At 39.2% G+C, this 16096-nt stretch overlaps 1 pseudogene; it reads right to left on the bottom strand.

The window, feature by feature from the left end:
• Positions 1 to 15704, bottom strand: part of LOC130027607 (hyaluronidase-4-like) — a 57231-nt pseudogene extending 41527 nt beyond the window's left edge.
• Positions 15705 to 16096: the final 392 nt, after the last annotated feature.

Genomic DNA, 16096 nt, shown 5'->3' with positions numbered 1-16096 from the left:
CTTCAGGAGTGAACTCTGAGCACAGGTACAGGAGTAAACCCTGGACACTGCTGGGTGTGGTCTAAAAAACAAGCGCTGTAGCACTGTCCTCCCATTGTTCATCGATTTGCTTGAGTGGGCCCAGTAATGTCTCCATTGTGAGAGTTGTTGTTACTGTGTTTGCCATATCTAATATGTCACGGTTAGCTTGCCAGGCTTTGCCGTGCAAGCAATATACTCTCAGTAGCTTGCTGGGCTCTCCGAATAGGGCAGAGGAATCGAACCCTGGTTGGCCAGGTCGGCCAAGTCCAAGGCAAATGCCCTACCCGTTGTGCTATCATTCCAGCTCTCCACCCCCAAAGAAAAAACAAGAAAAGAGAAGAAAAGAATAGAAAGGAAAAGAGAATGGAAAATAAAACAATAGTATTTCATTATATAGATGTACCAAAGTTTCTTTAACCAGTCGTCTATTGTAATAAATCAGGAGGAATTTTTCAAAGAAAATAAAAAGTGTCATTTATGTTACTTCTGAAAAAAATAAAAAAAATCAAGGGCGGAATGGGATATGGGTTGTGGGAGAGATACTGGGATTTGTGGGGGTGGAGAATGGGCACTGGTGGTGGGATGGGTACTTGATCATTGTAAACTGAAACCCAAGCACAAAAACTAGTAAGTCTACAATTGCACCTCATGGCGTTTCACTAATTAAAAAAAAAATTAAAAAAAATCAAACCTGCGTTCCCAGCTCTTCCTTCACGCCTACCGAGGTCACGAGTTGCCCCAAAGGAGTGGCTCTCTGGCACAGCCATGGCTCCAGAAGCACAAGGACTTTAAGCTGAGCCCGGCAGCTTGTGGTAGAAAAGTGAATGGACTGTGCGTTAATCCATGCCAACATGGCTGCCTGGAAGGGAAAGGGTGTTGCTCCCTTGCACCTTTTTTCTCTGGAAAGCAAGATGGTGGCTCCTTCAGAGCTTTTTGGAAAGCCAGGCATGAGCTGGTCGTGTTGAGGCGACTGAAACCTCATGGGAAGGGGGGCATTTCCGGCTTGTCCTTCACGCCCTACTGAGGTCACGGGTTGCCCCCCACCAGCAGCTCTCTGGCACTGCCATGGCTCCAGAGCCACAGAAACCAATCATAATAATCTGACTCTCTGCAGAAATACTTCCAGGCTTAATAAGTAAAACATCAGAAATCCAAAATTGTGCAGCCACTATTGTGGCCACGCAACATCATTTGGTTCTTGTAACCAGTTGTAGAAAACAAATTATTTCACAATGCCTTTTCAGCAGGTCTGATTTGGGGTTGTAAACTCTAAATAATAATGATGCATCTCTTTTTGAAACAATAAATCTAACCAAAGTAGATATAGTGATAACTAGAATTCATCTACCTCACAGGCATTGGGAGGGTTGGGAGGTGGTGTATATTGGATTTCTTGGTGGTGAAAAATAAGTACTGGTGAAGGGAAATGTGTTTGATGATTGCATGACCGAGACTTAAACCTGAAAGCTTTGTAAAAAAAAAATGCAGTGTTTTCCCACAGTGATTCAGTAAATAAATAAATTAATTTTTAAAAAATCAAACCTGTACTTTATTATTTAGATTTTTATCCTTGGAATATCACATTTGAAAATAAATAAAGAAATAAAATGTTTTTTAAAGAAAAACTGTAAAAAATGAAAGAAAATGATAGAAAACACAGATACCTAGGAAATGCAAATTGTGAGAGGTAACTGGTCAATGCTATGCCACTAAGGTGGAGAAACTAAGAATTATAAAATCTCCCAATGCTGAATAAGGATGAAACAGAAATCCTGAAAAGAAAAGAAAAGTTATGAGCAAGGAAATTGGTGCTTTGATTTAAAATCTCCCCCCAAAACAAACAAACAAAAAAAAACTGGTTCAAGTTGGTTCACTTGTAAGTAAAATCCTTGAAAACCTTAGTATTCATACTCAATTTATTCCAAAAATTGAATACACAGAAATCCTTTCTTACAGCTTTTCAGAAGTCAACATTACTCTAATACTAAAAGAATACTAACATTTCACCAAAAATAAAATTAAAGACTTTTATCCTGATCAATATTGAATAAAATATGCTCAAAACAACCATAGTGAACCAAATTCACCAATAAATTGAAAAGATCATATACCACAATCAAGTAGGATTCATCTTCAGTGGAATGCTATTCCGTCATTTTAAAAAGATGAACTTAAAGGCCACCCCTCCCCAACAGGTACCCACCTAGTACCCACTCCCCACCCCAACTCAAAACCCTGAAAGTCAGCCACATCCAGGACCCCGGCCTGGGGCATATATCTCCGCTTCTGCAGCAAGTGCCAGCCCAACTAGTCCCCGAGCTTCCCCAACAGGTCTGTGGACTAGCATCTGGACTGACTGGGGGCATGGCGATGACTGTAGGGGTGTGGCCTCCTCGAATGTGGGTGTAGCTTCCTCAAAAGTGGATGTGGCCTTTTTCAGGCAGGCAAACACCCCTGCGGCCGCAGTTATGTTCCCCACTCCAAGGACTCTGGACTTGCATCTCAGCCTTTATCACCTAAATCTGTGGCAAAAATTCTGGCAACCTCAACTACAATACAACAATAATCCACTAGTCTACTCCAATTGTAACAAAAGACCAGTATGCAAAGAAGCTGTACAAGCCCAATATTAAAAGAGCACCTCCTCCAAAGCTTCACTAGATGCCCGTCATAAGCCAAAGAAAAATGCCTGAGAGGATGGTCAGACTCTAGAAAGGGAGAAGGGTGGCCACCACTGACCGGCCTTATCCAGAATCCTTTCCCACAATAAGAGGGAACAGTATTACTGAATTTTAGGGTTTTACCACTAGACAACCAAAACAAGAAGAAACAGCAAAAATCTCCACTAAAAGGAGAATATGAAGAAAAGAGTCCTGAATCCTCAATGGGTGTTATCCACAAATATGATCTCTCCAATAAAAAATTCTGAGACAAAATGCAGAGGATGTTCAAGGATCTACTCAAAGAATCAATGGAGGAGATATCCAGAAAACTAAAGGAAGAAATGAAAGAAACAACACAAAAGATAGTCAAGAAAACACAGAAAATACAGGAAGAAATGACAGCAGAAATAAAAAAAAGCTACAAAAATAAGTGTAACAAATAAAGGATTCAGTAGACGAAGTTAAAAACTCAATAAGTGTCCTTAGAAGTAGGATGAATACAGCTGCAGATAGGATCAGTGAGCTTGAAGATGAGCAACAGAAATCCCATAGAGACCAATAAGAAATGGGAAACGACGTCAAAATGGCTCTAAGGAGAATCAGAGACCTAGGGGATGATGCCAAAAGAAAAAACATTAGAATCATTGGAGTGACAGAAGGACAGGGAGGCAACCCTAATGAAAAAGCCACAGTAAAAGAAATCATTGTTGAAAAGTTCCCAGAGTTAAAGAATGCAGACATCCAGATCCAAGGAGCCAGAAGGGTGCCAGCTAAAAGAGACCCTAATAAAAACATGCCAAGGCATATCATAGTCAGAATGATGGATGCTGTGGACAGAGACACATATGAAAAGCAGCAAGGTCAAAGAAGGAAATCACATACAGAGGAGCATCCCTTAGATTCACAGCAGAACTATCAGAGGAAACCCTCCAAGCCAAGGCCATTTTCTATTTATCAAGGGATATGTACAAAAGGAAGAAATGACACTCTTAAATGTATACACGCCTAATGAGGGACCTGATAAGTACTTAAAAGAACTGCTAACAGACTTTAAAGAGGACATTGCTAGCAACACAATAGTAGTTGGAGACTTCAACATCGCCTTATCACCTTTGGATAGATCAACAAGAACAAAACTCAACAAGGTAACATTGGCTTTGATGGAAGAACAATAAAAGAGAGGGCTAATAGACCTATACAGGGCTTTACACCCCAAAAAGAAAGAATACACATTCTTCTCCATGCACAAGGAACATTCTCCAAAATAGATCTTGTACGAGGCTGGAGTGATAGCACAGCAGGTAGGGCGTTTGCCTTGCATGTGCCAACCCGGGTTTGATTCCCAGCATTTCATATGGTCCCCTGAGCACTGCCAGTAGTTATTCCTGAGTGCAAAGCCAGGATTAACCCCTGAGAATTTCCAGGTGTGACACAAAAAGCAAAAAAAATAATAATAATAGACCATGTGCTAGGCCACAAAACATACCTCAATAGAATCAGGAAGATAGAAGTAGTATCAACAATCTTTTCATACAAGGATGTGCTCAAGATAGAAGCGAGTCACATGAAGACATCGAAAAAAAATCAACCACCTGGAAATTAAACACCTCAATGTTGAACAACGAGGGAATCAGAAAGGAAGTCAAAGACGAAATCAAAAGATACCTTGAAACAAACGAGAATGAAGAACGAGCTACCAGAACCTATGGGACACAGCTAAAGCCTGCTAAGAAGAAAATTTATAGCGTTGCAAGCATTCCTTAGGAAAGAAGAAAGGGCCTACATAGATAACCACACAGCGATTAGGCAAGAAAAAGACATTAAAGGTATCCAGATAGGAAAGGAAGAAATCAAGCTCTCACTATTCACAGATGATATGATACTATGTCTCGAGAATCCTAAATCCTTTACCAAGAGACTCCTGGAAACAATAGCCCTGTACAGTAAAGTTGCAGGGTATAAAATCAATGCCCAAAAGTCCATGGCCTTCCTATATGCAAATGATGAGAGAGAAGAAAGTGACATGAAAAGATATCCCTTTCACAATTGTGCCCCAGAAAATCAAATACTTCGGAATCAGCCTAATTAAAGAAGCAAAGGATCTCTACAATGAAAACTACAAAATGCTACTCCATGAAATAAAAGAGGACACGAGGAAATGGAAACACATCCCCTGCTCATGGGTAGGAAGAATCAACATCATCAAAATGGCAATACTCCCGAAAACATTATACAGACTCAATGCGATCCCTATAAGGATACCCATTAAATTCTTCAAAGAAATAGATCAAGCACTCCTGAAATTCATATGGAACAACAAACGCCCATGAATAGCCAAAGCAATTCTTGGGAAAAAGACATGGGGCGGCATTACCCTCCCCAACCTCAAACTCTACTACAAAGCGGCAATAATTAAAAAAGCATGGTAGTGGAACAAAGTCATGGCCACAGACCAGTGGAACTGGTTGGACTATCTGTACACACAACCCCAAATGTATGAACATCTAATCTTTGATAAGGAAGTAAGAAATGTGAAGTGGAACAAAGAAAGCCTCTTTAGCAAATGGTGCTGGCATAACTGGACAACCAAATGCAAAAATGTGGGCTTAGACCTCGACCTAACACCATGCACAAAAGTCAGATCAAACTGGATTGAAGATCTCGACATCAGGCCAAAATCCATAAGATACATTGAAGACAAGGTCGGCAAACCCCTCCAAGATATTGAGGCTAACGGTATCTTCAAAAATGACACTCCACTGACCAACCAAGTGGAAACAGAGATAAACAAATGGGACTATCTTAAATTAAGAAGTTTCTGTACCTCAAAAGATACAATAACCAGAATACAAAGCCAATATACAGAATGGGAAAGGATATGTACCCAATACCCATGTGTTAAAGGGTTGATATCAAGGACATACAACACACTGATTGAACTCTACAAGAAGAAAACATCTAACCCCATCAAAAAGTGGAGTGATGAAATGAACAGAAACTTTCCCAAAGAAGAAATCCAAATGGCTAAAAGGCACTTGAAAAAAATGCTTCTACATCATTAATTATCATGAAGATGCAGATCAAAACAACAATGAGATATCATCTCACACCACAGAAACTGGCCCACATCCAAAAGAACAAAAGCAACTGGCGTTGGTGTGGATGTGGCGAGAAAGGGACTCTCCTTCACTGCTGGTCAGAATGCCAACTGGTTCAGCCCTTTTGAAAAAGAGTATGGATGATTCTCAAAAAATTAGAAATTGAGCTCCCATTTGACCCAGCAATACCACTTCTGGGAATATATCCTGGCGAGGCAAAAAAAGTACAGTCGAAAAGACATCTGCACTTCTATGTTCATTGCTGCACTATTCACAATAGCCAAAATCTGGGAAAAAAAAGCTAGTGCCCGAGAACAGATGACTGGTTAAAGAAACTTTGGTACATCTACACAATGCAGTGCTATGCAGCTGTTAGAAAAGATGAAGTCATGAAACTTACATACAAGTATTACTACATGGAAAGTATCATGCTAAGGCAAATGAGTCAGAAAGAGAGGGACAGACATAGAAAGATTACATTAATCTGGGGTATACAAAGTAACAAATTGGGAGACTTATCAACCAAGATTAGCCGAGATAAGTACCAGGAGGTTCATTCCATGGCTTGGAGGTCAGCCACACATGCTAAGGGAAAAGTCAGCTCAGATAGAGAGGGGAGTGCCAAGTAAAGGGTGTTGGAAGGACCCTCCCAGGATGAGAGATGCATGTGGAAAATAGACTATAGACCAACCATGATAGCCGCTCAATGCCTCTTTTGCAAATTACAGCACCCAAAAGAAGAGATATAACAAAAGGGAATGCCCTGCCACAGGGTTGGGTTGGGATGGGGGGTACGTGAGGGCGTGGGAGGGATGCTGGGAGCATTGGAGGTGGGGAATGGGCACTGGTGGAGGGATGAGTACTCAATCATTGTATCACTGAAACCAAAGAACAAAAATTTGTAAGTCTACAACTGTACCCCATGGTGTTTCACTAATAAAATTTTTTTAAAAATATGTGATTATGTTAAGTAATTAAAAGGAAATAAGTAAGGAATTGAAAGACAATTAACAAAATATTTTACTCATAATTGTAATGTATATAATTAATCACTTAATCACTTAACTTCCCATTAGTCGTCGATTTGCTCGAGCGGACGCCAGTAATGTCTCCATTTGTCCCTGTCGCATGCTACTGTAGCCCAATGGCATCTGTTCGCTCCAGAAACATGAAGAGCCTCAAACCGATCGTTCATGATCTTGATGAAGAAGTCTGACCATCTGGTAGGTGGGCGGCCACTCGGTCTTTTGACATCCCGTGGAATCCAGGCCATAACAGCTCTAGTCCAGTGGTCGTCTTTAAATCTCATTAGGTGACCAGCCCATCTGATTTTCGACACCTTGGCAAATGAGACAGCGTCCCTGATTCTTGATCATCGACGGATGTCAGAACTCTGGATTCTTTCTCTCATTTGAGTGAAACGTGATATTCCAAGCATAGCTCTATCTATTCTTCTTTGGGAGACCTAAAAAGCGTTCTCATCTACTTTGCGTAGGGCCCAGGTCTCTGAGGCATATGTTAATGTAGGAAGAACAGTGGAATCAAAGAGATGTGCCCAGAGCCGGAGGTTCTTCGTCCTCTTAGCTATTTCTTCGACATTCTTGAAGGCATTCCAAGCTGCTCTCTTCCTCCTGCGCAGCTCGGGTGCCAGGTCATTTGTCATGTTGACCTCTCGACCTAGGTACACATAGCTTTTGCATTCGGAGATGGTCATTCCATTGAGAGCGAATGGGGCATCAGGAAAGAGGCTATTTCTCATAAACATTGTCTTCATAAAATTCAGCTGTAGTCCGACCTTTCCACATTCACGGTCAAAGTCGGCCAGCATTTGTTCCCCTTGGCTGATGTTTGGTGTTATTAAAACAATGTCATCAGCAAAGCGGAGGTGGTGTAGTTGCCGACCATCTATCTTCACTCCCATTCCTTCCCATTACAGTTGTCGCATGATGTTCTCGAGGGTGGCACTGAAGAGTTTCGGAGAAATGGTATCACCCTGCCGCACCCCTCTCTTGACATCAACGATCACTTCTTTGTAGAATGGTGAGATCCTGGTAGTGAATCAGCAATACAGCTCACGGAGGATCCTGATGTATTGGGCTTGAATGCCCTGATTGGCTTGGGCTTCAATGACCGCTTCCATCTCAACAGAATCAAAGGCCTTCTTTAAATCAATGAACGTTAAACAGAGCGGCATCTTGAGCTCCCGAGAAATCTCAATGAGATTGGTTGTCGTGTGGATATGGTCGATGGTGCTGAATCCTTTGTAGAACCCTGCTTGCTCACATGGTTGTCCTTCATCTAGTGTTCTGACAATCCTATCGAGGATGACTCGAGTGAACAACTTGTAGATGACAGACAATAGGCAGATCAGGCGATAGTTGCCAATGTCATGGATGTCTCCCTTCTTGAACAGTAGTACGGTCCTGCTGGTTTTCCATTGGGACAGAACCTTGCATTCAGACAGGTAGCGAGTGAAGAGCCGAGCCAGTGTATTGATGAGTACTGATGGCAGGTTCTTCAGGTGTTCAGGTCTAACCTTGTCTGGGCCGGGTGCTGTTTCTTTACCGACGAAATGTCATGTCAGATTTTGGAAGGGAGAACGTTGGGAACGACATATCCATCCTGTGGAGTTTGGTATGTCGGCAAGTGGACATGGCTATCAAAGAGATTTGAGTAGAAGTCATGGATAATCTTCTCCATTGCCATTCTGGAGGATGTGATGGATCCATCAGGACGTTGGAGGGCAGTCATCTTGGTCTTGTAGTTAGCGAAGGATAGGCGGGCGTTACAAATACTTTTCCCAGCTTCTGCCGCATCTACCAGTACTTCTGCTCTTCTCTCTTTGAGGTCTTCCTTGATCACATCTCTGCACTGCTTTGCGAGCTCTGACGTTAGCTTGCAGTTGCCTGAGGCATGGACCAAACCACGCTGGTGAATTAGCTCAAGAATTTTCAAAGATAGGCGATTTTTTGTGGCTATCTCTCTCTTGGCGTTCCTCGCACATTCATGGAGGTGCTGAACCAGTTGATCGTATTCCTCGTCAATGTTGTCAACAATGGCATCTTCCCATTTAGAACCTCCATGTATATAATTATGGTCAATAAATTGGGAAAAAATACTAAAAAATGAAAGAAAGAATATGTATATATATATAATATATTCACCTATAAAAAAGACTAAGTCCTGGAATTTGCAATAACATGAGTAGATTATGTAGTTAGGTGGTATTGCTCGAGGTAAAAGGTAAAGGCCCTCCCGTTGATCGTCGATTTGCTCGAGCGGGCCCAGTAACGTCTCCATTGGAGACTTTGTTGTTACTGTGTCTGGCATATTGAATACTCTCGGTAGCTTGCTGGGCACTCCGAGAGGGGCAGAGGAATCAAACTCGGGTCGACCATGTTGGCCGCTTGTAAGGCGAATGCCCTACCCGCTGTGCTATCGCTCCAGCCCTTAGGTGGTATTATGCTTAGAAAATAAGTCAGATAGAGCAATCACTGATCCCAGTCATTTGAGAATATTGAGTAGATTGGAATTCTAATGATGAAATTATGCATACAAATCCATACAAATTTTTAACTATGCAACCTGAAACACATTTATATGTATGAGAAAATATATATTGAATTACTCTGTTATGTTATTGTGTGTCATGCAACATTATATAATGCGATGTCGGTTAAATGAAAAACAGAAAGACACCAACAGTAAATTTTATAACAATTGTTAGTTTCTTCCATTGTATTTTCTTTTCAATAGTTATTTCTCATAAGTAGGGTACCATAATTCAAAGGAGTACACCTGGACTTGAAATCTTTCTTAGAAAGACAAGAGGTAAACAAGGTGATTGCATCAACTACTCGTTATGGTAGCATATCTTATATTGACTTAACCTAGATAATTTCAGTAATTGTTTCCAGTATTAAGTGGACATGAGTCTCAAGAAAACACAAAGTATAAATGTTATCAAAAGAACATAATATTAGAAAAAAAATTGACTGAAACTTATAAAAATATTTCCATTACTCTAAAGGACAGAAGAAGGAGAAAAGCTGAGGCCATTGCTGGTGTTAAATGGTGAAGGGATGGGTATTGGAATATTGTATGCCTGAAAATCCATCATGAATAACTTTGTAATCATGAACAAGTTTTGGCGATTTAATAAATAAATAAAATAAAATATACCCTGCTTTAAAAAAAAGAATGCAAAATGATCAGCCTGTCCTAAGAACTAAAGTACACATGGGATATTTTACCTCAATTTTTTTCCTCAGAATAATTCACTAAATTGATTGCAATGAATGAGTAATGAAACTATGATTCAAATTGGATTCAAACTGTTCCTAAAGTTACTAATCAAAACATATATGGCACAAATGTCAGATACTTGATTTTGTGTGTGTGCATGTGTACATGCGTGTGTGGGCGCATGTAGAAGGAAAAAAAGAGTTTAGTTTTACTGCTATTTTTTTAATATTAGTGATGGAATGTAGCTCTGTAGATGTTCTTAAAATCTAATGGCTTGATTTCAGTTGATAATTTCTTGGGATCAGAGGTTATTAGGAGACCACCACCAGAAGGAGTGTTTCTTGGACACACAACCAATAATAAGATCTGAGAACCACTCGGTAAGTCCCTCAAAATAACAACAAAAAATAACAAAATTTTTGATTTTTGTTAATAAAACATTGTATAAGTGGTGCCAGATCAAAAAGGGTAAGGGAACAAATAGGATATGGAAAATATATTAGAGGTGGATGAAAGAACTGAAATCATATATGGGCTTACAGTATAACTTGTTCTGTTTTTCTACTCTACAAGTTAACAGGTGTAAAAAAGGGGAACAAATCTAAGTTAGATTCATACAAGAACTACTGTCTAATGGTCAGTTTTCAGGCAAATGTCATCTTTAATGACTGTCAGAACAAATTTCAATTATTCTATTCTATGAATTTATTTTTGGCTGTCAACCTGTGACCTTTTTGATTTTTCTTTAAATAACATACAGATATAGGTTGCCTGTGTTCTCGCCTTCTGAATATAATATACACACTGGAAGTCCTGAAGAGCTAGTAAGGTCAGTTTTGTATTTTCTCTATCATGTACTTTTAACAAGAGTCAACTGGTTTGCTTCTTGATAAAAATTAACACATGAATGACATGAACTAGAGAGGAAATAAATATCCCAGTTGGAGAGCAATTAGTCCTGTCAGTTCTCAATTCTCATATAGGGGCAAAGAGACTTTAAATTTTCTATTTCATTGTTCCAGAATAATATCTTCACCGGTGAAGTTCTAATAATATAATATCATGAGCATGCCGTTGAAGCCAGTTAGAACCCTGGCAATGAGTATGCATATGACTCTCCAAGCACCACTAGGAGTTATTCCTGAACACACAGCCAGGCATAAGACCTCAGAACCATTGGATGTGTCCTTCAAATAGCAACAAAAAAATTGATTGAACATATTTACTGAAGATACACCATAGTAAATCAAAATATTATCAGTTACTATGTTATTAACAAACATGTTATTACTGGTGCCAAATGAGAGCACAGTTGGCAGGACATTTACCTTGCATGTAACTGACCAGATTCAATCCCAGACATTATGTATGGTCCTCCAAACAATGCTGGGAGTTACTGCTTAGTGCAGAGTTAGGAGTAAACCCTGAACAACTCCAAGTGTGGGCCAAAAATCAAAAACAAAACAATCAACCTCCCCCCATATTTTTAGTATAAAGTAAAGGCCCTCCCATTGATCATCGATTTGCTCGAGCGGGCCCAGTAATGTCTCCATTGGAGACTTTGTTGTTACTGTGTTTGGCATATCAAATACGTCACAGGGAGCTTGCCAGGCTCTGCCCTGCGGGCAAGATACTCTCGGTAGCTTGCCGGGCTCTCCGAGAGGGGCAGAGGAATCGAACTCAGGTCGGCCATGTTGGCTGCGTGCAAGGCAAACGCCCTACCGCTTTGCTATCACTCCAGTCCCCATTTTTAGTATATAAGTGAGGAAATTAGAAAGAGAAGAATTTGTGGGACAATTAATATCTAAACTGTGAGAAATTTGAATATGCATCTAAATCTTAAATTAATAAATTCTCAGATAATTTACCCATTATGGAAAAATAAGTTTAATGTAGAGAGTCAAACTGTATCATCTGCTTCTATTTCTCAAAATAGGATACACCACAATGTAGTAGTTACGGGCAAGACTTCTGTGTTTTTTTTTTAATTTATTTATTTATTGAATCACTGTGGGAAAAGTTACAGAGCTTTCAGGTTTAGGTCTCAGTCATGTAAATATCAAACACATTTCCCTTTATCAATACTTATTTTTAACCGTGACCCCAATAGAACCCCACCTCCCACCCCTCCCAATTCCTGTGAGGCAGATGAGTTCTAGTTAACACTCTATCTACTTTGACTAGATTCATTGTTTCGATAAAGGATGAAGCATTATTATTTAGAGTTTACAACCCCCCACCCCCAAATCAGACATGCTGAAAAAGCGTTGTGAAATGATTTGCTTTCTACAGTTGGGTTTAAGAGTTAAATGATGTTAAATGATGTTTTTGGATTTCTGCTATTTTACTTATTAACCCTGGAAGTATTTCTATTAAAAGTTAGATAGTTAAGAGATTGGTTTCTGTGCTCTGGAATCGTGGCTGTGCCGGAGAGCCGCTCGTGGGGGGCAACTGGTGACCTCTGTCGGGCGTGAAGGACGGACCGGAACGCCCCCCTTCCCATGAGGTCCCTGCTGCCCCCGACCCCCGTCTCAAACCTGCTGTCCACAAGGCTCCCTTGCGGCCGCCATCTTTCTTTCCAGAGAGGAGATGGCGAATGGGGCAACACTCTTTCCCCTCCGGGCAGGCATGATGGCACGGTTTAACACATAGTCCATTCGCTTTTCTTCTCCAAGCGGCTGGTTTTCTGCGCTAAGTCCTTGAGCTTCTGGGACTTCTGTGTTTTATGTAAACACTACCACCATCAGCACACCAACCCAGTTAGGGTTTTTATTCTGACCTCTTGCAAGAAATGACAATAGTCTTTCCTGCTTATGAGTAAGTGAGCAAACCCAAGATCAAAAGCAGCATAATCCGAGTCCATTGCATTTATTCAACAGGTGTCAGTATTACGACTACTGTCTGCAGCATTGGTGAGGTTCATTAAATTTCCTCTACATATCAGGATAAGAACCTGTTTTTTTCAAAACTAGTTTCTAGTTTTGAACTCTTACTCTAAAATTTGTTTTCTAGAAAGGTGCTGAAGTCTCTGATAAGAGTAAGTTCCTGGGAAGATAGAGAAAGTAGTTTAAACAAGTGAAATTTGCACCAATGTTGGTATTACCTTTTCCTCAGTATTATCTAGCCCTGATTTCTTAAGTGTTTTCAGTTCTCAGCTAAAACTTTTCTGGCTAAAATATCATTTCCCAGTGGAGACATTTTCTCTGCTCATCTCAATAATTCTGTGATAGGTATAAAAAGTAACATCTATGTGACCTTGGGGAGAATAAGTAAGTTCTGCTCTCTCTATGTTCCACATAGACTTATGAGTCTGCATGGAAACTTCACCTCAATTACTTCTAAACCCTTCTTTGGAAACCTAATGCTCAAAACATCTTTATATTTCAAACAATCTGGTAAATTAAAGTTTGCAATGGTGGAACCACAGGATATGCCTTTATGAGAAAAAATTGATAAATGATAAATATCCAGCAGCATATTTCTATGACAACAAGATTTCTATATCATAAATGAGACGTATTGCAAAGGCCTTAGTCTTCTTGTAACGTTAACAACAAGTTTGCACATAGTATACAAGTCTAAAGAGTATAGTATTAAGATTGAGTTTTTTTATTTCCTCTAGAAATTTCCTTTATGACTATAGTAACATGGAGAAGAGAGAGAAAACAAGACTGAAAGTTTACTAAAATCCCCCTCATTGTGTGAAGTGCATGAGTACATATATATATGCATATATGTGCAGATATGTATCTGCAAATGTGACTTAATATAAAAAAACAAAAATTCAACTTTGGCTTGCAAGTTATAACCAAGGATTATAAAACATCTACTAGTCACTTAAATATTGAATTTAGAAATGTGTGCCACATTTGCCAACCTTTCATTAGTAGTGGATTCAAGAGTAACATAGATCATTAATCTGTAGACTCACATACCTTTAAAATGTTTTCCAGTTCCTTTATTATGCTTTTAATAAAAAAATTAATTGTCATTAAAATCATAAGGTCCTGTCTTTTTCTAAGTACATAATTCAATAAAATTAAGTGTTTTCAAACTGTTGTGAGTTCCTAATACTTGATACCTTTCCGAAAACTGAAAAACATGTTTTCTTTAACTTGACATTTAAAATGGTTATGCCAGAGGGAGAAATATTTTCAATTTATATTCCAATATGTATACATAAGCAATTCTTTGATTTTTCAAACTTCACCATCAATCATTTCTAAAATTTTTCCAAAAGATCAATTGAAAAGTAGAACAAATCTAAGCTGGGAAGTAGAAAGGGGTAGTATTTCTTAATATAACACCTAAAATATTCATACTTTTTTTTCTAAAAAGAATAAAAAGATACAAAAAAGCGTACTTTTCATAAATTCGGATTATGGTGGAAGGAAGAAATATGTTTCTAATTAAACAGACCATCAATTAATTGGAATTCCTTAAGAGTACGATTACAAAGAAATCTCTTATGGATACAGGGAAAAAACCCTTTACCTTTTATCTTTGTCAAGGAGTATCTTACCTCAGATAGGAAAAACAAAGGTTCATCTCTATAACCTAGCCTTGTATAGACAAAAACAGGCAATGCATAATTGTGAGATGCCATGGTAGAGATCTTCATGGATTCATGTAACCGAAACTGTGAGAAGAACAAGATGTTTTTGCTGTCTCCAAGGGATTTCCTCACCCCAATGGAAGGATATAAAGATGCACTGCTATTCCACAGCCAAGAAAGCTCATTGTTCCTCAAAACTTCCTTTTCAGGGAATGACACAGTATAATTGTAGCCATCCAAATTCTAATTGTGGCAATCAAGATATAAATAACAGCCCCAAAGGCCCTTGGGTCGGCTTTTTTTTTTCATTTTTTTTATTAGTGAAACACCATGAGGTACAGTTGTAGAATTTTTTGTGCTTGGGTTTCGATTATACAATGATCAAACACCCATCCCTCCACCAGTGCCCATTTTCCACCAGCATGAATAATATCCCTCCCACCCCCATCCCCCCGCATCCCACCCTGCCTCTGTGGCAGGGCAATACCTTTTGTTCTCTCTCTCCTTTTGACTTTTAATTCCCAGTTCAATGATTTCCTTCATGAAAGCTTTTGCGCTTTTTTCAAATGTTGCTTTGGCCAAGTATTCAATATCAATTCCGGTTACATTTTCTTGCATGTTGAAAATAAGCTATCTTGATTTCTCTCTGTAGACATTTTTGGTGTTCCAGTTCCGGGCCCACTGAGGCCGCCAGTATTCCCAGTCTATAACAGCAAGTCCACTGAAATCTTTAGCAGGGCTGTAATAATTAATATCCTGGTCAACTTTTCCCAGATGTACTTGTAAACTTATGTTCTGGGGAAGACCCCCATTAACAGGAACACCCTTTGAGGTATACCATGGATTAGTATCCTAATCTGTTGACATAAAATATAATGACATTTTGTCCCCTTGCCTTAGCCAATGGGCTTCCAATTACCTGGAACGTTTTCAAATTTAGTCTTATATTTTTTTAAACACTGGTCCGTTGGAGCATTCCAAACTGCTATAAAGGGTTTCCTTTGGTAAATTGGAAGATGGGAAGGTTTTAGAGGAAAGATAGATTTTAGAATGAAAAATATGATCAACCATGATATGCTGAATAACACAAAATCTCAATTGTCCTTCAGATAATCGTCTCATGGTAAGATAGGGAGGTTATGTTTCTTTTGCTATATTGCGCTCCAGAAGACCTGTGGAAAGATTAATTTTCTGTTAGTGATTGTTTTGAGAAAAATAGCCTTGATACTGCTTTAAGATTCTCAGTGCTTTGATTTTTTTAAAAAATATATATATAAATATAACTTCTTTAGTGGTTTTAAAGAGATAATTACGATCTAGAAGCAAAAATAGTCACGTAACTCTTATTCAGTTCAACCAACCTTCACAGATCAGTTGACCCCAATTTTGAATAAAAAATGAAGACATGGACCTAGGTCCTCAATGAAACTTATAATTAAGCTGAGATATAAAAATAATATTTGATATCATTTTAGAAAAAGTCATCAAGCTCTGTGCACCATGCTAAAATATTT

The sequence above is a fragment of the Sorex fumeus genome, unplaced genomic scaffold (genome assembly GCF_029834395.1).
Source record: "Sorex fumeus unplaced genomic scaffold, SorFum_2.1 ptg000037l, whole genome shotgun sequence".
NCBI lineage: Eukaryota > Metazoa > Chordata > Mammalia > Eulipotyphla > Soricidae > Sorex > Sorex fumeus.
This window is presented reverse-complemented; position numbering and strand designations above follow the sequence as displayed.